Source organism: Trachinotus anak, unplaced genomic scaffold (genome assembly GCF_046630095.1).
Source record: "Trachinotus anak isolate AG129_WGS33_773 ecotype Australia unplaced genomic scaffold, CSIRO_AGI_Tana_v1 ptg000013l, whole genome shotgun sequence".
NCBI classification, from domain to species: domain Eukaryota; kingdom Metazoa; phylum Chordata; class Actinopteri; order Carangiformes; family Carangidae; genus Trachinotus; species Trachinotus anak.
In genome coordinates this window covers 26,068,118-26,090,219 of record NW_027273864.1, presented here as the reverse complement: position 1 = coordinate 26,090,219, position 22,102 = coordinate 26,068,118, and the positions used below count along the sequence as shown (strand labels likewise).

Genomic DNA, 22,102 nt, shown 5'->3' with positions numbered 1-22,102 from the left:
TGTTTCTGTCACAACTCGGACGAAATGTGTCTGGTTTGATTCCATAGGAAAATGCTTTAAGTGCAAATTTGTAAACACCTTGCTTGGTAATTGAATTGCGGTATCGAATTTCACTCAGAGGCTGCACTCAGCTTTCAGAAGGAATATAATGAACCCCTCACTTCAACAGTCACTGCTGCCAAATGCTCACAGCAGCACAGAGAACGCAGCTTTGTGAGCTGCTGTGGCGAGTACGGGGGAACAGTTACAGAAGCGACAGGTCACATGTTTGATGCCAACAACCGCTGTTTGCAACAAATTTCTCACAACCTGTCAGTGATTGTCCACGAGCATCTATGAGGATTTCGCCTCCCTGCACGCTAACTGCACCTCTCACCTTTTCCGTCCAGATGGAGGAATTGTTTGCAGCTGCACAATGAAACACTGTGAAATGTAACCGTGACAATGTAGTGAGCTATACACAGCATCGGCCGATCATTCAAGATTTACATGACGACGTAACAGGAGAGTGCAGCAGAATCAGCAGCAGCGTCAATTGGATTGAATTCAATTGGTCAATTGATGCATTTCAATTGGCTTCATTTACAGGATTTAGTTTTCTGCGAGTTTAAGAAGTAACTCTTGACCCTCATCAAAGTTTTGAAGGTCAAGTTTACTTCCAGTAGAAAGGTCAAGCATAAAGTTCAACCTTCGTTCATCAGCTGGGACAAATACAGAACGCTCTCTCCTAACATTTTCACATTTGTTTTCCTTACATCATCCAATCCTAAACCCCTCGTTGTCACACTTCTCTCAAAATGCTTCAGAACTTGAAGCTGCAACATGGAAAATTGAATATATTGAACTTATTTAAGCATCCTTAGATGAGCACACTTTGGATTTTAGAACATATTTTAAAATATCGCTAAACACCTATAAATCCCAGAGCAGATTAGGTCCTTTCTATATCATCATATACTCCCACATCTAGGCAGATTATGGTTGTGATCAACCAGTAGTCGCTGACAGCCTGAAGATTTTCTCTGAGTGTGCCAGAACTGGTCCAGATGTGGAAGCACCACCTGACAATCTTGCTGCACATGAGCCCGACTCAGGCTGTGGGACGCATGGATGTGGGCGTACCCAAGTATGGGCCAAATTTATTTTGCTATCTGGTCATCTCGTCAAAAGTTAAAACCAGAGAAATAGATACTTTATTTGTCCCTGTGGCTGAACTGTTTTGCAGCATCATCACAAGGCATTTCATCACAACATCACACACAGGCAGCAACAGACATACCAACATGCTCATACCCAGGTATTGCACCTCGCACCAAAGAAGGCGGTCAGGCACTTAACTGTTACGTGCAGTACTTGTTAAAAAAAAATCTTAATGTGGAACAGATAAAAACATGCATCTGTTTTCTGTGAATAGAGGGGGGCATTGTTGCCCAGATGGATGAAATGAAAAGGCACAATGTTATCCGCTGCTTTCATCAGGGCTGTTTCTGTAAATGCATTTCATAGCTGGTATCATGATCCCTAGCAGTTTACTGGCCGCTGTTACTGTTTTTCTGACAGACTTGTTCTGTGCCTCAGTGGCATTGCCAAACCAGCAGATGATGCAGAAAGCCAAAACACTTTCGCTAGTTTCAATAGTGATTTTCTCTCATGTTCAAGTACAGAGAACACACCACATGCAGAATCTTTTCTGAAGCCAAAAAAAAAAAAAAAAAAGTAGAAAAGTAAATGCCAGAGGGGTCAGAGAAAACTGACCGACCTTGACATTCTACAACTAAACTAAATAACTTGGTCAAACTGATTGTGATTTTTCCTCTAGTGTTATCAGCAGATCCATTTTTACTTCTCCTCTGAAATATCTCACAGTCTACTCAGTACCCATTCTACCCATTCATAGTGACCAGAGGATGAATCCTACAGACTTTGGTGATGCCCTGTCTTTTCCTCTAGCGCCATCATTAGGGTTCATGCTTGTGCTTTTGAATGAAATATCTCTACAACTACTGGATGGATTGTTATGAAATGTGGTTCAGACATTCATGTTCCCCTCAGGATGAATTCTAATAACTTGGCTGACCCTCTGACTTTTCATCTTGTGGCATCATCAGGTCAACAATTGATTTTGTCCAGTACTTTAGTTTGTGATCTGATACCTGCATAACTAATGAGGGTCCCATCCACCTCAGCTGCACACTGTGCTTACCGCTGTACCACCCAAACACTCATCATCATCCTGGGGTTATTTGTTTGGGTTTGGTTTCCTAAGGTAGCTAGCATAAAGGTTTAGCTGGTTTGAGTGAACTGATTAATACTCCACAAATTATTACAGTACATACACTCAAATTAGTATATATTTTTTTTAAAATGGTCCCATAAATATATTTAGAGTATAGAGTATATAAACAATATTAACCCATACAGTTGAAATAAATCAAAACCCAAATTAACACCAATAATAATAATAATAATAATAATAATAATAATAATAATAATAATAATATTAAATCAAATTACTTTTACCAAAATTAGCAAATTAATAAATACTCTGGAAATAAAGCTAAACAAAAATACCTTTAAGAAAAATGAGCGAATCAACAAATTACCTCAAAAAAAGATAAAAACAAAATTGACTTAAATATCAAGATATCTGAACATAATCTTAAATATCCTTATTTCTGTGTCAAAATATTTAGACTTCACCCCTTTTTCATTATCAAATACTTAATAAAACTTTACAGTGGGCCCACACACACACACACACACACACACACACACACACACGTTGCAGACCTGTGTGATCCTTATCCTCAGCAGGACAAAACACAGAAAGTTCAACTCACAGTTTTGGCGACAGTCCTTGAGAAACAGCTCCAAATCCGGCGAGAGAAGCCTGGTGGCAGCAGCGGAGGCGGAGTCCTCAGGACGCACACTTTTCCAGTCGGCACCGACGCCCTCTGTCTTTGTGGTGTTTTGGCACAACCACCTCACAGTTCTGGATCAGCAGTGGCCTCCTCTGGTCTGGCAGCAGGCTGCCTCCAGGTTAGCACCTTCACCCCTGTAGCGGTTCATTCTAACCAACGTGGCCGTCAACTGCGACAGCTCCACCGGGTTCTTTTTACCCGACCTGTGGTCAGTCAGGCCCCCCCTCTGCTACCTCTGCTTCTGCCTTTTTTTCTCATCCCGCCCCCTGCCATACCTCTGACTCATTACCACAGGTGACACAGATTGATACCTGTGAAAACCAATCAGAATAACCGAAACTAAAGGCACAGTGTGTGTGTGTTTTTTTCATTTTTATCCGTTTTAATATACCAAAGGCTGCTGGCCATTTAGCTTAGAACTGTTATTTTAACTACTTGTTAAACTATTTACATCATATCTTACTTATGAATACTTTATCATAACCTCTCCGTTGACAATTTTTCATTTTAATAAACTAAATTAGTCTCAGTTTAATCGCTTCTCAGAGTTATTGTCATCTAAGGAACTGACATGTTTTAATCCCTAACTTTTACATAGGGCTGCACAGCTAATTAGTAAATGTTAGCATGCTAACAGGCTAAACTACGATGGTGAACATGGTGAACATTAATCCTGCCGAACATCAAGATGTTTGAGAGAAGCTGGCATTATTTGAATTGTCTTACTGCTCTTCCTATAACGGACTTTGTAACTTGTGTTTTGTGTATAAATACTCAATATTACTAAATAGCATCACTAAAGAGACAATTCTGTGGCTCTAAACCAGATTACTTTTTGTATATCGCCTTTAATCCCCAAATCGAAAACATAATAAATAACAGTATAATATTTCTGCATATTTTCTCTGTGGCTTTTAATTCCTCAGTACTTAGTCTTTAACTCCCTGTTGGAGTCATTCTTCATGATTTTGCCACCCACACAAAATAAAGATAATTATATATAACTTCGGCTAACTGTGGGGCACCATTCAGCGTGCCCGTACTCCTGCATTAAATCACTACACACTGGAAATTTTTTTATCAATGAAAGGTCACAGAGGCTTAGAGAGCCAGTGGTGTCTCACTGAGTACACTAATTTAATGCATAACTTAAGTCTGAATAAAGAGCCCTCAAAATGTAATTAGATAGCTGTTACATGATCAGTTGGCTGACATTTCTGAGTGTAAAATGAAAAATAACCATAATTAATCACCAACACACGTCTCAAGGTAGACACAGCAGCTCTTTTGGCAGACCTCGGCTATAATCAGATGGCACGAGGAGCGGCAGGAGCGTGTTGGAGCCAAGCCACCAGCTCTAAAGCTGCTGGAGGTCTTATCTTATCTTCCTGGGGCAAATGCTCCCAATAGTTATCAAACATGCTGTACTATATCACAGCTCTATGTTTATGGCTTGTTTTTGTTCATAAACAACTCGCAGCCTGTCGAGATTCTTTACATGGAGTCCCCAAAGAGGGGAGAGGAAAGTGAAGTAAATCTTACTATAATAACAGCAACTCAAGTGTGTCTGTTTGTGCTTTTGGCCATATGTTTAAACAGATGGGAGCCAAATGAAGCGGCGGAAGAAGTATTCAGATCCTTTACAAGTAAAAGTCCTGCATTCAGAATCCTGCTTAAGTAAACATATTCTCAGATTCATGTAGTTGAAGTATCTGCAAAGGCAGCTTCATTTCTCTCAAGTGAGAATCCATCCAAGTTATCAGCAGCCTGTGAGGGAGGAGCTACTGGCAGCTATGGAAACACAACTGTTTTGGTATTTGTACAATTTGAATCATCTATCAACATGGTAACTAGCTTTCAAAGCTCCTCAGCAGCTTGGTTTTGTATTGTTTTTCCTCTTTTGCGCTCCTTTACTCCATCATATGATAGGCAGACGGTTCATCCAACCACCTGCCAAGTATTTTTGGAAAGTCGGTGCAGTGTTTACCACTTCAGAGCTCTTGCTGAGGCTGTGCTTAACGCACTGTATAATGCAAATTTTGCTAGAGGTTTTATAACAAACCTCAAAGGTGGTATTAAGAGTTGTATTGCCAGTCCAACTCTATCCAACACACTAGTAAATCACTTTTGCTATGTTTACGCCTGCTGTCTGCACTACTCTGGAGTTTTCGAGCCCCTAAAATCAAGACTGTTGGAAACGCTGTTGGACCAGTTTTAGTTTGAAAACTCCTGGGTTGCATTGCAGACAAACAACATGGATAATGGAATACAAGTGTTACTGACCATGTTGTCTTTGCTGGCAGCTGTTGTTGTGTTAAATTCTGCATTTTATCGCTACAACTGTCTTTGCTGTTCCTCGTTGGTGGGATTTTCTGTACAAGGAACGTGAATATGCCACGAGGGTGGCAGGAGTGTGATTAGTTTTGCAGGTATTTGGTGATAAACCAGAGTACTGGACAGATTCAAATGTTGAACTGATGATGGCGCCAGAGGAAAAGTCAGAGGATCAACAGGTTTGTAGGATTCATCCTCTGGGGACCATACTTGTTGAGATCTGAGTGATCAATCTCGCTCCACAGTATTTCACTGTTTGTATATATGTTTTACACTTTGTTTCAAGAATTTTATTTACATTTTGTTTCTGGTTTGCTTTATACTTGCGTTTTTTTTTGTTTTTTTAATCCTACTGGTGGTTTCTATGTTATGTGTTGTTGAGCTGAGCTAAAGACAATACTCCACACTGGTGAACATTAAATTTGTATTTTATTCTATTCTGTCCTCGAGCCAACAACTTTGTACTCATCAGCAAAGCTTGCTTCTTTATAAATTCTCCCGAACAAGCCAAGATCGGTGTGTTTTTATCATGTATCATAATTATTTACTTGTCTTACACACGAGTTGCTGGAATTGTCTTCTGTGCACCATCCTGCCCATGGATGTAGACATATTCTGCTACCTGGGGTATGCATGTTATATTTACTGTTCCACCTTTTGACAGACATTGTCAGGGCCCTGACACGCCAAGCAGACCTCAAAGAAGCAGTGCAGATGGAGGGTGACTGATCAAACACTTTGCCTCGCCTCATGTCTTCAGTTAAAAGTTGCACTTGAACACATCACAAAGACAACATCTGACAGCAGACTCTGTAGTGAGGCTGTGTGAGTGGACATTTAGTCAGTATTCTGTGTTTGTCATACAAAAGAGAAAATTCAAAAGGACAAACTGGCCTATCATTTTCACACACCACCGTGAATATGTTGTGCTGCTCGTTGGATGCTCTGAATACAAACTCAATATGTCTGGCTAACAGCTGATAAGCTACCGGCACTGGAAGCTTTGCTTTTGCCTGCGCTGGCAAGTAAAAATAACAAAAGCATCATCAACAAATCAAAAGTAAAAGTGCTTCATTGTGTAGTAAACTGTCTCCTGTGACTGATCTCCAGGTCTGTCTGACATTATCTGATCATTAATCCTGAGTCATCGAAGCGTCAGCTGCATTTTACAGCTACAACAACACCTGCTTTTAACTTTATACACTTAGTTTAGTCAAGTGGTTCCCAACCTAGGGGTCGGACCCCTACAAAGGGTCATGAGATAAATCTGTGGGGCAGCCACTCCGCTATTGCAGAGGGGGCAAGGACCTGACCCCTTATGCATCCTATTACAAGCTGTATGGAGATGCAAGACAGGCCCAAGGGGGAATTTATGGAGATGGAAGGTTGGAACAGACGGACATGTAGGTTGACAACCTTTTGATTTTAAACTGATCTTAGAAAAAACACTTCTTTTTAAAATGCGCTTTTATTGTTACAAAGACAGAAACTCAGCAGGCGCGCTGACACGACACCAGCAGCCAAACCCACGATTAGAGGGCAACAAGGGGGTGGAATCAACAACAATACCAACAGACCACCGCTGCTGCAGTTGATTATTAAATAACATCGTATATAATGTGCTCTACTGCAAACATTTTAATTGCAAAGCACTTTGTGACAAATAGATGATATACACAGCTCTATCTCTGTGTTTGCTGTGAGTCTCATCTGTTGCTTCTGCCCTAGCTGCCTCTCCCACACTGTCCTCCTCCTCCTCTCCCACGTCTCGCTCTTCATTAGCTGCTATCCCTTCCTGACTCTGTCTTGCTGCTTCAGCTGCCACAGCAGCTCTGGTTGAAGCCTGGAAACATCTGTAACAAATTAACAGGGTTGCTCAATCACACTGTTCTCTTAAGTTTCTGTTTTGCTGTTACCTCTGGTCCAGACTTTCTTTATTTTTCCTTTTGAGTGTTTAAAGAGTTTTTAAAAATAAGTTTCAATATTCATGTGGACTGAGGGAGTTAACATTAAGAATTTGATCATTTGAGAGACATTCATTTTATATATGGGTTGGAAAGCTCTGTCTGATCTAATTTACTTTTGTTTCTTATGTTTTAAATTATCGTATGTGTTTTTATGAAACTTGTAACTCCAGCTTTCAAATAAATGTGATGCAATACAGAAGTGGAATAGGAATAAATATTGGCTCAGGACCCAGACTGACCCACCAAAACCCGTCTATAGACTCACCATGACATACAACCCGCATCACACTTTACAAGAATCAGACAAGGCCATCAAACAGCCCTTTTCTTTGGAACAACATTTTCTCAGTTGTTGAACTAATGTATTTCTACGTACAAGCGCACTTACGCTTAGCTCCTCCTGACTCAAACAGCTGATCTGTGGTGTAATACAGTTTGCCCTGTAGGTATGATTGTGATGCTGAGCCTGAGAAAAGTTTCCCAAAGTGAAAAATGTAGTACCGTACTGTATACCATATCTTATCTCACTAAAGTAAGGACCTTTAGTAAATGTAGTTTAGGGGGAAAAAGGTAAAGAGAAAGTCCACTAAATGGGTGAAATCACTGACTTGTGAGGCTGAACTTCCAGTCAGATTGCTCTCACAGGCTGACTCCACAGTTTAACACAGTCAGTTGGCTGACACCTGCCAACTGTGCCTACTAGTTTAACAGCTGCTTGCTGTGTCGGGTCAGATCGGGAGTCATTTAAAATAATGTGACATGACTATTGGTAAAGGTTACATCTGCCTTAGGGCAACAACATTACCCAGCATACCTGACAAACCTACATTAGGATGTTCACACTGTCATACATGCACCTTTAATGTCACACTATCGTTCACTGAAATATTACATCAGTGGAGGAAATCAGTGTCTTGCTTGTCACTGCTGAATTGTACCGTGGACTGTATTGATCTACAGACTTACAGTGCTGTCTGGTCATCTGTTCAAAGGTTAAGCAGGTGGCGGAGGAGTGTGTGGGCAGGTAATATGCACATAAGCCCAAAGACACACACACACACACACACACACACACACACACACATAGAGCGAGAGAGAAAGATAGATAGATAAATGGATAGATAGAACATGATTATTGCTACCTACCCAGGGGTCACGTTTTGCAGAGGACTTGGGAAGATGGTGGAAATTATGATTTGACGAAAGCAAATACTAACATACTTATATTTAGTAAACTTAACGTCACAATAACGAATGAACTACAAGCTCTAACTGGCGGCACAGGATGCACCTGCAAGCAACTGGAGTCACATTCAAGTCAAAAACTCCACAGGTTATGATGGACTCTGAGGGTTTTGCTGGATCCACATGTTTTACCTGTGGGTCCAACAAGACCTTCAGAGTCCAACATAACCTGTGGTGACGCACTACATCAGTGGTTTCACACTATTCTATTGACCTACTGGTGGTGGTGACACATCAAGAAAGGCAGCAAGTTGTCAACGAAGACAGTGAAGGAGAAGACTGCTAACAAAGAAACGTGGACGCAAACAAGGCAGGTTTCAGTGCTAAAATGTTTTATAAAAAGGAAAGAAATGTGATCAACATGTTTTTCAGAACTCCAGGACACACACATTTATGCCAAGAAACACAATGAAAACAGAAACTCCATAGGGCACACTTAACAACACACGCTGTGCTTGAGAGTGCCTTAAAACCTCAGAGCAGGGACTTGTAATAGCAAAAAAAAAAAAAAAAAAAAAGAAAAGAAAAGAAAAGAAGTATTGCCAGTTCTTTAAAGGACACATTTGTAAGTTTTGCAATTGGTAAATAAATTTTAGTATTAACAGCTTTGTATTTACCAGTCTGGCCAAGAGCTTCAACCATCATTGTGTTTATTATACAAGAGGTTACAATACGCCATCAGTAGCTACAACTTGAGGACAGACTGGATGCTACAGCGACTCGGTATTGGAAAGTGACGTGACAGGCCGACTGGGTCAGGGGCAGCTGGTTAGCATGCTAACTTAAGTATTGTTAAGTATTGTAACTTAAGTATAAAAGAAGTATAGAAATAGAAGCAAAACAGCAAGCTTTTCCGCTGCTGCAGACACCTCTTGGCGATTAAAGGAATGAAGTTTGATGCTGAACTCACAATATTTGCTGTAGACTGGTAAGTCAACGGCTGCTAATGCTAATGCTGGATAGCAAAACTTACAAATAGCTCCTATAACCACTATAACCTATACAAAAAATAACATATAATAAACAAAACAATATCCACATTTATATATTAATATGTTGAATATGTTAAAAACCATATTAATATAATGATGGCATTTGGAACAAGAGCATCCCTTTGTTTTGTTTATTGAAAGCAGCGTCAGCTTTCCAGATGGTTTCGTATGATATTTTTTGCAGCATCCTACCTCTCCTGCATGAACAAAATAAAGTTCAAATCAGGGTTTCATCCAACAGCTGCATGGGAAAAAAGTGTGGTTTAGTCCTGCATGACTCCTCAGTGTTGTCAGTGTTTTTACACTGTCAGGATGTGTCAAGGTGTCAAGATGGGATTTTCTATGCTGAAAGGGCATCATGAATGTCTTGTGCCCAAAATTAGAAAAGCTGTACACCTAACTGTAATGCTGTGGTTTTATTTGCGAAATTGCAAATACACTGTATGCAATGGTTAAGCATAAAATCACATAAATAAAAAATATTGCGAATCTTGCGTCTCAGAATCATAATCTAACAGGTGCAGTTTACGTAATAATAAACATGCACAGTTGTAGCTAAGGATACTGTCCGGGTCTACTGGGAAACTCCTCTCCACTTATGTATTCTCACATTTTTCTGTACTGATTGTTATTTTATAGTGCTGATGAATATTTAAAGTTGGTGCGGCCTGTCAATGTTTGAAGCAAAGTAGCATATGAACAACATCCTGAATAATGCAGGCCAGCAGTTTGAAAAGCCATGAAACTTGAATGGTCAAAGGCAATGTTGAGGTCTGTATATACCTACATGCTGATATGTGTGTGTGTGTGTGTGTCTGTCTGTGTCTGTGTGTGTGTGTGTAAAACATGTTAATGGTAAGGCCAGAGTAGAGAGGGAAACAATAACAGCCTCCCACTATTAAAAATATTACTTATTCATGAGAGGACTGCAGAAGGCACACGCAGATAGCGCTCTGTTGCATGGTGCTGTATTGAACGATGCAGCTGATCAATCACCGCAACACACAAGGTCCTTGTTGGGGAGCAAAGATGAACGTAACCATTGTTTGCCTCAACCGCCAACGGTGTATGAGCAGTAATGACCCTGTTGTAGGACGGCAAAGCCTCTTGTGTCTACTGCACACGAGACGAATCAGGGCGCTGATGTTGCCAGTGGAGACTAATTCTGATGGCTTTCATGATGATAGAGAGTGAGAACATCACTGTGTCTGAGTGGGAGATCAATGGCTTTTCAAACCAGAATGATTTCCTGTTGGAAAATGTGGGTGAGAACAGATTATAGGAAACCAAAATCTAGTTTTGTGGTCACAGAACATACTAAATAATTACACACATACAATCAGTCGCCACATTATGATTGTGATTATAACACTTTATGGCAGAGCAGTCGGATTTCATTAGATTGTGCTGGTGTGTCTGAATGTGTATGAATGTGAATTTGTACAACAACAACTGCTCCACCTCTAAACGCGACTCGCTGCAATCATCACGTTTTAATAGCGTGCTAATGTACTCAAGGGAAATTCCGCTAATTTGGAAACAAGAACAATATATTTAGTTCCTTATGGGAGATCATAAAAATCATCATGCAACAAAGGGAATCTCTATTAATCATATTTGTATTCTTCTGAGCCAAAACAAGTTAATGCAAAACATAATTTGACATTTTTAACCATTGGGCTTCAAATTTCTCTCATCAGAGACCAATCACTTCAGAATAATTTCTCCCTAGAGGCCAGAATTTATTTTCTCTGTTGCTGATCATGTTTATCAGACTGTTCACACAAACCCTAAACCTTTTCTTTTTTTAACAATCTTACAAATGTGCAGCACTCAGGCAACAAAGAGCAATAATGTCAGTGGCGGAAAGTAACTGAGTGCGTACAGTCGAGGTTCTTGTTTCCATTTGTTGTTACTTTATACTTCTCTGCTACATTTCAGAGGGGCATGTTGTATTTTTTATGTCACTACAGTGACACCTGGAGTTACTATTCAGATTAAGATTTACACAATCAGGTTATAAGTATAGTCTGCTGATTAAGATTAAATTAGTGGAGAACATATATTTAACATCTAAAGTTACTGGTTATAACAGATATAATAGTTATAATAGATAAATAGATAGATTACACTTTGTAAGAGATTAAATCAAAAGATAAATAAATACATAAATAAATAAATAAATAAATAAATATATCAATTAGTATGAAGTAAGTAAATTATTTAATTAAATAGAATAAAATAAAGTCTTTTATGATGTTTTGTGAGCCCTCAGTCTAACAACACTGATTCATCTATCTGTGCCATCATCAGGTCAACATTTCAGTTTGTCCAGTACTTTGCTTTATGACCAAATACCTGAAGAACTTATGATGTTCCCATCAGCCTCAGGCACACTCTGAGTTTAGTGCTAAGTAGCAAATGTTAGCAACAACCTAAACTAAGATGGTGAACATAGTAAACATTGTGCCTGCTAAACATTGGCACGTTAGCATTGTCATTTTGAGCATTTTAGCATGTAGCTCAAAAGCAGTCCCCCACAGCCTCGTGGTAGACACTTTGGCATGTGTATATATATATATATATATATATATATATATATATATATATATATTTGGCATTTATACCTATTCCCATTAGGGATGCAAACAACTGCAAATAAATTATATATGTAAAAGACAGATATCATTGTTTTGTTGCAAAATCCTAATTTGCATCCATGTTCCTCTGTGAACTCTGATGCATTTTTATTCATGATTTACAGATTTAACACTGATTTCTTATGACTCTCAGAGCAAATAAAAGAGGGAAAGGTTTAGGAAAATAGTAGCAGACGCATAAACCTAAAAGCCACAGAGAACTTTGGAAAGGATTATGTGTCCTTCAGGGTCTGAATATGTGTTTGACAGTGAAAGTGTGTCATTTTCTGCAGTATCTCCATACCTCAAGCTCTTTTCCTTGAGAAGCACTTATCTCTGGGTGTGTGTGCCCTGCTGTCGAGATTATTCAAATTCAGCTCTGTTAGAGGAGGGGAGGGAGGAATATCAGGTGCCAATTACTGCTGTTCCCTGTCTTTTTGCACATAATTATACACAGATTATTCAACCTCCTGAGTCTGAATGAAAACTCATATCAGGCTCTAAGTCATCTTCCCGTGGGAGAGGGAAATGTTGTTTGTGTGGGTGGTTGGAGCCGTGGTATTATTAAGTTTATTTCAGTGAAAAAAAGGGGGAAAAAGAAAGCATTGTTTACAAAGAACAAGCTGAACTGAACAGTGAGGACTAAAGGTGAGCGGAGCACGGGTGGTACACACAATTATTTTACTGAGCTAACATGTTGGAACATAATATGCTATAATAAGACTAAATGAGTATATTTTATCCAACATATAGGTTCTGAGTTTACAGTGCTAATTTGGATAAGTTCAGCAAGGCAAAGTAGCAGTGCATGAATTATCGTGATACTGGAAGATGGAACCCTCAAAAGTCAACTGAAAGTCATGTTTATTATGAAACTGTATGACCATCCTTCATTGACGTTAAGAGGGACAAGAGGAAAAAAGAAAGGTGAAATAACAGAAAAAAGCTGAGTCCCTGGTATGTTTCGAGCCAGCACACAAACACTATGCTGCTATCAACCTACAGTTATTACTGGGCAGTTAGCTGTTTGTGGCGAATGCACACAAATTGGAAAAACAAAAATGCACCAGTGTTCAATTTGGTGCTTATAAAGTGGAGTAGAAGTTTGTTTTATTTATTCAATCGAAGTGCGCAGTCAGATTCGTCAAATATTTCTTAAGCATTGTTGGAGTACTGCTGGCGTCAGCTAAGACACCTGATCATCAACATCAATCAAGCCAGACTTAACATTTGATGTAAAACCAATTTAAAGGTTTAAACGCATCATTGTGTGTTGGTGAGTTCTACTGCCTGTGTGAAAACAGAAGTATGAAGCCTTTAGTGTCTTTACATGTGGTGGGCTGTGTGAACATAAATGTCCTGTGGTGATGTCACCTGAGTCAGCGTGGGTTGGGTCTTTTTTCTCTTTTAAATCTGTCCATTGTGAGTTCAGAACTCTTCTTAGAGGGCAATGATACATCCGTGGCATACTCTTTTAAATGTGAATACAATCTGCATCTCCAAAAATGATCAGGAGTTGTCGATTGATTGCTTCAGCTTCCATAGATGAGGGCTGTAATTGGGATAAAAACTAGGCCTACTATTCAAAAAGATGGAAAAAAAGGCCCCATATGTTTGTCTTGGCATGAATACAAATTCCAATCTGAGTCAATCAACAATCAAAAGGCTGGTGGTGACATAATTCTTTATGCCATGTGTCATTTGTTGAACAGCTAAAACAAACAAGCAAACAAAAAAAAAAAATCATGTTGCATCCGGTCTCCCATCTCTCCTGTTACTCTCCATTGGGTTTGACCCATTAAGAGAAAAGAGCCATAAAAACAATATAACTGAGATACTTTAATTTTCTGGCAGTTTCTTCCCACGCAGTACTCTTCAGTAAAAGTAATTTTGTTGTCAGTTTGAGTCTTTCTCCACCTACTGTGTGATTTTGAAAAATATCAACAAAATGTGTGTGAGCAGCAGGAGAGAAGATGAATGGAGCTGAGTGTTTGCTGGGTTACTAAACACCACTCTATACCTCTGAAAATCTTTCAGCGTGGAATAACTTCAACAAAACGTATTTACAAGTGTGACTGTGATGTAAGGCAGTTTCAGTCCTTTTTTCCCTTTGATATAGCTCTTAAATATTCATACCCAATTCACTTTACACCGCTGTTGCACAATCTGCTGTCTGCAGTCTAAGGACAGGCTTTGTGATGAATTTAATATAAAAAAAAAAAAAAAAAAAAGAAATAAAGAAAAAAAAAAGTTTGCCATTTTGGTAAATATTGGAGAATTATTGAGGGAGGCAAAACCTGTCATATATTTTAATGTCTGTGTTGTGTTTACATTCGCTACCATCATTTTACGATGCTTACAAATATGTTAAAAGCTACTACGTGTTCATCATTTTGAGATAAAAGTCTGTCAGGTTAGTGCGTCCTGATGTCAGGTCATATAAAAGAGATTCTTGTTGAAAACAGCACATTTAATTTGTTATCACTGCCCCATCTCGAAGACACATTTCCTGCTTCATGTGCCTACATCTGAAAAAATGCATCATCTGTAGGATATACACAGCTGGTAGAACTTCCTGTAGTCTGACATACACTTACACACATGCATACAAATGTTTTCTGCATCATTGGTTGTGTTTTCCTGTGCTGTCTTCAAAGGGATGAAGCTGTCATGTACAGTAACCAGCGCCTCAGGAAAACACATGAGGTTCCACCGCTGCACGTTCACAAAGTCTTAAAGCCGCAACAACTGTTTTGGTTAGAAATACAACACTGACATTTAACACCATGTAAGTAGTGTGGTGGCAAAGTCATCACCTTTAAGTTGATGCGTTGAACTAATGATCAAAACATTCCACACTCACTAATTAGTTACAGAGCAACATGATGATTCATGTTAAGTGGTGTTTGTGTCCATCTGGTGAATCTAAGCCCAGTATTCCCTCTCTTGAAGCCAGTAGCGTAACATAACTGTGATTGGCTGCTGTCTTACACTGTGTGTCAGTAAGCCCAGAGCAAACAGCCATCAAGAAAACAACTCATTATAGGTCTACACAGTATGAACGAATGGTTGACGGCACCCGATCACACAATCACTTGCATTAAAAATTCATCATTCATCATCAGTGACACAGGGGCCACAGGCTATCACACACACAATGTAGCTACGCATTTTCCAAAATATGAGAGGTAACAATTATGCAGCTAAAGATTTAAATCCCTGATCCTGCTCCATGAAGAGAAACCTGTTCTCACCAATTAGAAGTTCATCAGCTGGGACTCACACTCACTAAAGTCATTAACAACACTGCTCAAGTCCAAATCCCTGATCTGCTGTTCTCTATTGAGAGTATAGCCAATCCAGCTAACGTTAGCCTCGAGCTGCACGTCACCATTGCTAGCATTTGATAAATAATCCAGCAGTAGCTGAAGCACCACTTTTTTGTTTGGGCTTGTAAAAGATTATACTGCTAACTGAATCATCCATTTACTGAAGACCTCGCTTCTTACTAAATGGTTGAGAAAAAACTGACATCCACTCACGCAGGTTATCACAAATGACAGGGAGCGAGCTCAGTGGACAAAATTAGGATTTCCCAGAAAGCATTACTTACCAAATTAAATATGTGGTGGGTAGAAATTATATTTATTTGACATAAAACATGGAGTTTGGACAATTTCAGGAAGGGAAATAAAATTATAAGAGACTATGATTTAAAACCGTGAGTGTGATGGGCCCCTGACACCTACTTGGTCCCTGTGTGATGCATCTACTACACCATCAACAGTTAAGCCATTGCTTTTACCTCTGCTTTTGGTCTCCACCAACTCCTGAGGGAAATATCTGGCTCTTTAGCTGCTAAATGCTCCACTATGTTCCCCAGCTGCTCTTTAACTGTGTCTGTCTGCTGTTTGCTGCTGAGCAGGTAGTGAACAGTGACTTCTTACAGCTGTTTCTCTGAAAACATCTGCCTGCTACGGCCGAAGACGGCGCCATGATAGTGGTGAGAGTGAACCAGAGCAGCTAAACAATGATCTGAAATTACAACAATGACAAAGGTAACATGCTGATGTTTAGCAGGTGTAATATTTACTATGTTCATAAACATGGACTCCAGCTGAGGCTGATGGGAACGTCATCAGTGTTGCAGGTATCTGGTCATAAATCAAAGAACTGGACAAATCCAAATGTTGACCTGATGGTGGCGCTAGATGAAAAGTCAGAGGAGAAAAGTCAGAATGTCTGAACCACATTTCATCACAATCCGTCCAACAGATATTTCAGTCTGAAGCAAAGTAGAAAACCAACGTTATACTGTGCTGAAGGTGATGTCACCAGGAGTAAGGGAGGGAGGGAGACAGTGTAAAGGTTCAAAACCCTCTCTAAGGGATGGGGCAGCACTTTGTGACATCAATAATGTTACCTGAGACCGAGGCTTTTACAGCATGTGGCCAGTAAAGTGAGGCTCATATTTCATATGTAGTTAAATTTAATCGAAGTGTATTCTTCCCACTCCCAGTTCACAAGAAAAACAGTAACATTGTCATGTACTGCAATGTTATCATGGCAGACACATATACCGGCACCCATGGTGAATGCTACTGAGCTACAGCGCCTATATGTAAACGTATTCCTGCTTCCATGTTTTATGTATTTATCTGTTTATTTATTCATTTGAAGGAAGCCTCTGCCATGTCAACCCTGATCTTAACATTCCTGCCCTTTGACTTGTGGGATATTCCCTCAGGCAGAGTCTGCAGGTCAGCAGGATCGTGGACTTGTAGAACGACAGAGGACTCGTACTGAAGATGCTGGGAGCAGACCTTATGTCAAATTTATTAGCACTCCTACACTGCAATGCCATTACTGCGGGGGTGGGGGGGCTGTGGAGGCTACCCTGATGGCCAGAGTGAAGCACATTGTAATATATTGTGTTGCGCTTTTAAATAACCTATAGCATTCATATTTATATAACTGAACCCAGAAGCAGACACAGAAACTCAGAATCGGTATTAAAGGTATTTTAATAAAGAAAGGGTTGTGGGGAGATGAATGGAGAGGATGGGGCTGAGGTAGGAGAGGGCAGAATGGAGAAGTAAGGGTTTTTTGGCAGGGGACAGGCAGGCTGGAGGGGTGAGGTATTGCTGAAGACCGGGGAACTGGGGAATGATGGTGAGCATGGTGCAATGGTTGGAGATGGTGGAGACTGGTGATGGCTGGAGGTGAACAGCGTGGAGGAGGTGGTTGGCAGGCAGCAGCTTGAGGTAAATGGAGTTAGATCTGGCACTAGAGTCCTGCATGGGACACATGAGAAGGAAGATTAATGATGCACACAAGGAATAGCTCAAGTAAACAGACCCACTGACTGGCTGAACAATCTGACTGGAGTACCTGAACTGTGAGTGATGAGCAGATTGCAAACATGTGTGGAGAAATGCCAGAGCTGAGCAGAGGTAGCCATGCCTTCTAACACTTAGGCTCTGCTCAGACCTGGGATCAACATCCGTCCTGGGTGATCGGATCTCAAATGCATCTTGGGTGCGTTCACACTTGTACTTAGAGCTGTCCACTTGTGATCCGATCACTCAGAACACATTGGGCGGTGGTCTGGGCCACATGTGGCCACATTCTTTTAGCAGTGTGAACCTGAATCCGTCCTGGCCAGGTCTACCTACTCTACCTACGCCTCTGCCAGGTAGACCTTATTTCACTGTAGAGCTGTGAGCAGTGCATTGATTTGCTCGACCCCTCTGTGCCGCTCTCTCTCGCACACACACACACACACACACACACCAGGAAGGCAGAGACAAACAGGGGAACACAAGTGCTGTGTCTCAAATCGCATACTTCCATACTCACACTTGCTATTTTGAGTACATAAGTGCGTTCACATTGACAATTATACCAACATGCAGAGCACTTTACCCGGATAGTGCACTCTCAGCCTCTCAGCCTCAACCAGGGTTACCAGCCATCCCGTATAATATGGGATCATCCTGTATTTGAAAATGATATGGCCAGAGATATGTTAGTGGAGCAGAAAATAACATTAAATGTAATGTAACATCTAAACGCCTCCACTGAGCTCGTTTGAAAATACTTGGCACACTTGGGGTGTACCTGTCAATTATTACGTGCTATGAGTAGAAATTTAAGCTAAAAAGAAAAATCATTATTTGAAAAAGTTAAATTCATTGACAAGCAGGTATGTAGTTTGTAATTTTCTGTCTTCTTGGAGGAATTCGTTAAGAACTATCTATTGATTTGTTGGTGTCTTCAAATAATTAAGTTTCACAACACAACAACAGACACAGGAGGATTCATGTGAGTATGGCTTCAGTATCCTCAGCCAGCAGCACTGGCCATGAAATAATGAACAGCCTTGAAAAGCAAACGCAGGTTTTATTGTGTTTCCTTTGTCACTGAACCTGCTGTCTGTGACTGAACTGCTAATAGCACTGCAGCTGGATGCAATATCACGTTGTTGTTGGCTCTTGTGCTTGTCTCATGTGAGGATTTCAGTCTGCCATGCAATAAATTAATAATTTTTTTTCACCCTGCAAATGGTTTCATGCCAGAATGTCTAACTTTTTAGCATCATAAAGGCAAATGTCAGTCATATCAGCTGGTCAAGAGTATTTGTAATTTCCAGTGAGAACAGAGGCGCTGCAGCACATGCCCTCGGTCACAACAGCAGTGGTCTCCATCCACTGAGGGCTCATTCTGACTTTGCATTCAACCCAAGTCTTTATGACACCACACAATGAGAACATGTTGTGATCAAAATCCTGTAAGGTTTGCGAGAAGGTCCACCACTGGACAACAGTGGGGACAGACTTCCTGATCGCAGAGCATCAGTTGAGTCATTATCTTTGCATATTTTTGAGACAGCCACAAATTTCTGGCAGATTGGTTTCAGATTTGTGATGCAACAGCTCAAAAACAGTCCATTTTCAGATAATACAACCTTGATATTGATGTGTTTCCTCCAAGCAGCAACCTCTCCAGGGCTTCTCCGGGAATTAGGTGAAGTCGGGCAGTGCAAAGATGGCGACGGTGGAGCAGCCCACCCTGAGCTTCAAAGCCTGTTGGTGACTATGCAGAGGCTAAGTCCATCTTTATGTACAGTATATGTTTCTCCTGCACAGACATGTTTGGTTTGAGTTTTGTCTTGGGATCTAGCTGGAGATGAAGCCTCAGAGAAACTGGTATTTTAATCCCTTGTAGGAAACTCTGTTTAAGGTTAGTTGGTTTAAATGTCAAATTTTGACAACCACCCTGAAGCTTCCACCTTTTAACTAAGGAAAAAAAATCAATATGATGTGTGTGGCTATTCAAACATGGAAACATAGAAAACACAGGAAAAGCTCAAAAAACACTGAAAATATTGCCCAAAAAAGAATAAATCAATGATTCCAAGTGACCAAGAGTTAATACATCATGAATGCTTGATGAGTAGAAATGTTGATTTCAATCAATAAACAGCAAATGAAAATACTACATTTCCATTAATACTGTTCAGTTTGTAATGCGATTGAAGGGAGTTGTCATGAATGACACTAAATGTCACCTTCATTATTTGACGCTGAGGATGCAATTTGAAAAATAATCACATAATAACAAGGCCTCACTTTCACCTCCTCTGTGAGATCTCTCAGCAGAGCTGTTGATTACAGCGGCTCTTAAAAAAAAAGAAAAAAAAAAGAAGTCAACAAAGAGGGAGTTAGAAGCTGTCTGGCCATTCAGACCCAGACTCAGATTCTCAGGAAAGTGAAGAAGCTTTTGTTGTGTGCTGATTGAAAAGACCTTGGGTGAAGATCTCCAGATTTAAAAAAAAAAATCCTTTTTGTCCTTTTACCTTCAGCATCAGCCGGTAGACTGATGAAAATGTGTCTTTTTGATCTCAGTTATGAAAGCATTGTTAGCCCCTTCTCATTTTGTGTCTGTAATACTGCCCTGGTTTTGTACTCCAATCTATGGCTGATACTGACGTTGTAAAAGATTGTTAAATAACAGGTTTAACTAAGGCCAATGCACAACAGGTAGGGCTGCATGGCAGCTGCCAAAGAGAAACTGTAAAGGCCAGAAAGTGTTTTTTGATGCATTTTTGACGTCCATCACCCACCGTCTTATTATTACTGTCACTCACCAGTTTAGCAAATGTGTGAATTCACTTACCACCCGGGGCCTTCTATATTTCTTTTTTGTTTTTTTATCCTTACAGTCTATTTTTTCCCTCTGCTGCACTTAGCTTAATCTCCAGCTGTTTAAATCATACATTATTGGAATATGTATTGATTGACTGGGCTCCGGCGTCACTGTGAGCTTTCTAGTTTCACTCTCCTCCCACCTGTAATGTGAAAGGCAGTGGAGGTCACTGAGATCTATGAATCCATACATAAAAACATTTGCTGATTTCTTCCTGCTGAGCTGTTTTCATCCAGTAAATTTCTGCTTTGGCTTCAGCTGCTATGTGCTGGACAAGATGGTTCTGATGAGAGATGCTGAATAATGTTTATACTTTTAAAAGTCCCACATTGTATAAAGTGAGATTTTCATGTCTTTTTGTTATAAAACAGGGCTAGGTTCTATGTCAGTACTGTGAAAGTATCACAGCGCTCAGACCATAGCGAAACACACACATCCCATATTCAGAAACTGAGCCTTAAAATATCAGGACTTCTATAACTTTGTGATGTCACAACAAAGTTGTCAAAACTCTCAGCCGTGCCCCAAGCTCAGCACACCTGGACCCACCGTTCAACCTTGCAGGATGAACGGTGGACAGAAGTGTTAAATGTTGAATCTGAAATCTGCTATATTTCATTCGATCACTCAGAAAACAATCGGCCAATCAGAAGAGAGGCTCTCTTCCCAGAGAGACTCACCAACTTGTTGATACTAGAGCTCCAGAGAGAAGCCTAAGATGTAAAACTACATTGAGATGGTTTTTGGTACTTTAAACCACAAATATATCTTCTTATGGATATCAACACTTCGAATAAAGCACAGGAAAAGTGTAAAATATGGGACCTTTAATGTGTTTTCCTGGTGTTACATCTCTGTGTGTTTGTCCTCTTCTAAGCTGGAAAACAACAAAACAGCAACAGCCAACATCTGGTGAGGAGTGAGACACACTGAGTCTCAGCTGGTCGAACCTCCGTTCAGTCTCCCCCTGCTCTCTGTGATCGCCATCACTGTGTTTTCATGCAGGCACGTTAGTGATTTGTTTGTTGTCATTTGCATATTTTTCATATATTTCTGCTGTCAGACAACAGAACCAGAGTGAAAGTGATATAACTGCAGCTCAAAAATAACACACATAAAACAGTGACAAAATCAACATAAATACAGGTTCATGACATTTAAAAACAGTTACAGTGCCACACAGTCCCTGGCTGTTTTGTAGTGGGACAAGCATGGACGTAAGTTACCCTACATACATTATACAAGACACTGAGTTAATAACTCCATGGGCCCTATCTTACGCCTGCCGCTGCAAGTATCATTGCTAGTTTCAGACTGACACAGATGTCATTTCCCTGTCCAGCGCCCATGTTGTTTAAGTAGCAAATACACTTGTGCCCATCTGAGCGCCTTGGTCACAAAATGAGGTGTGGTCAGGCACATTCTTGTCGCGTATCTTGAGGCAGCAGAAAGTGATTGAAGAAGTGTCTCCTAAGTCAGTGGGACAGTATTTCACTGCTATTTTAAGGCCGCATTATCAAGATAGTAATATGTGCCAAAATAGGCAGGTGCACACACTCTGCCTGTTACGCACAAGGTGAGTGTGCCACAGTGTTTCTCATTTTATTTCATAATGAACCGAAAATTTTATCACACCTCTCATAACATAACATAAAAGATGTCTAATGTTGTCATTTGTGGCGTTGCTTCTCAGTAGAGCTGTGTGCAGTGCACTGATTTGCTGTAAGCACTTGCATGATTACATAAGAGACCAAAAACAACCCTTTTGAAACTTGCACCTGGTGCAGAAAAAGTTT

General features: G+C 40.2%; 1 protein-coding gene across 1 annotated transcript in view; it reads right to left on the bottom strand.

Moving 5' to 3' along the window:
* Nucleotides 1-3,186, bottom strand: part of grm7 (glutamate metabotropic receptor 7) — a 272,650-nt gene extending 269,464 nt beyond the window's left edge. The window contains exon 1 of the mRNA XM_071493703.1: nt 2,841-3,186. The gene's annotated coding sequence lies outside the window, so the exon portion shown is untranslated. The remainder of the gene's footprint in view (nt 1-2,840) is intronic.
* Between the last annotated feature and the right edge of the window lie 18,916 nt (nt 3,187-22,102).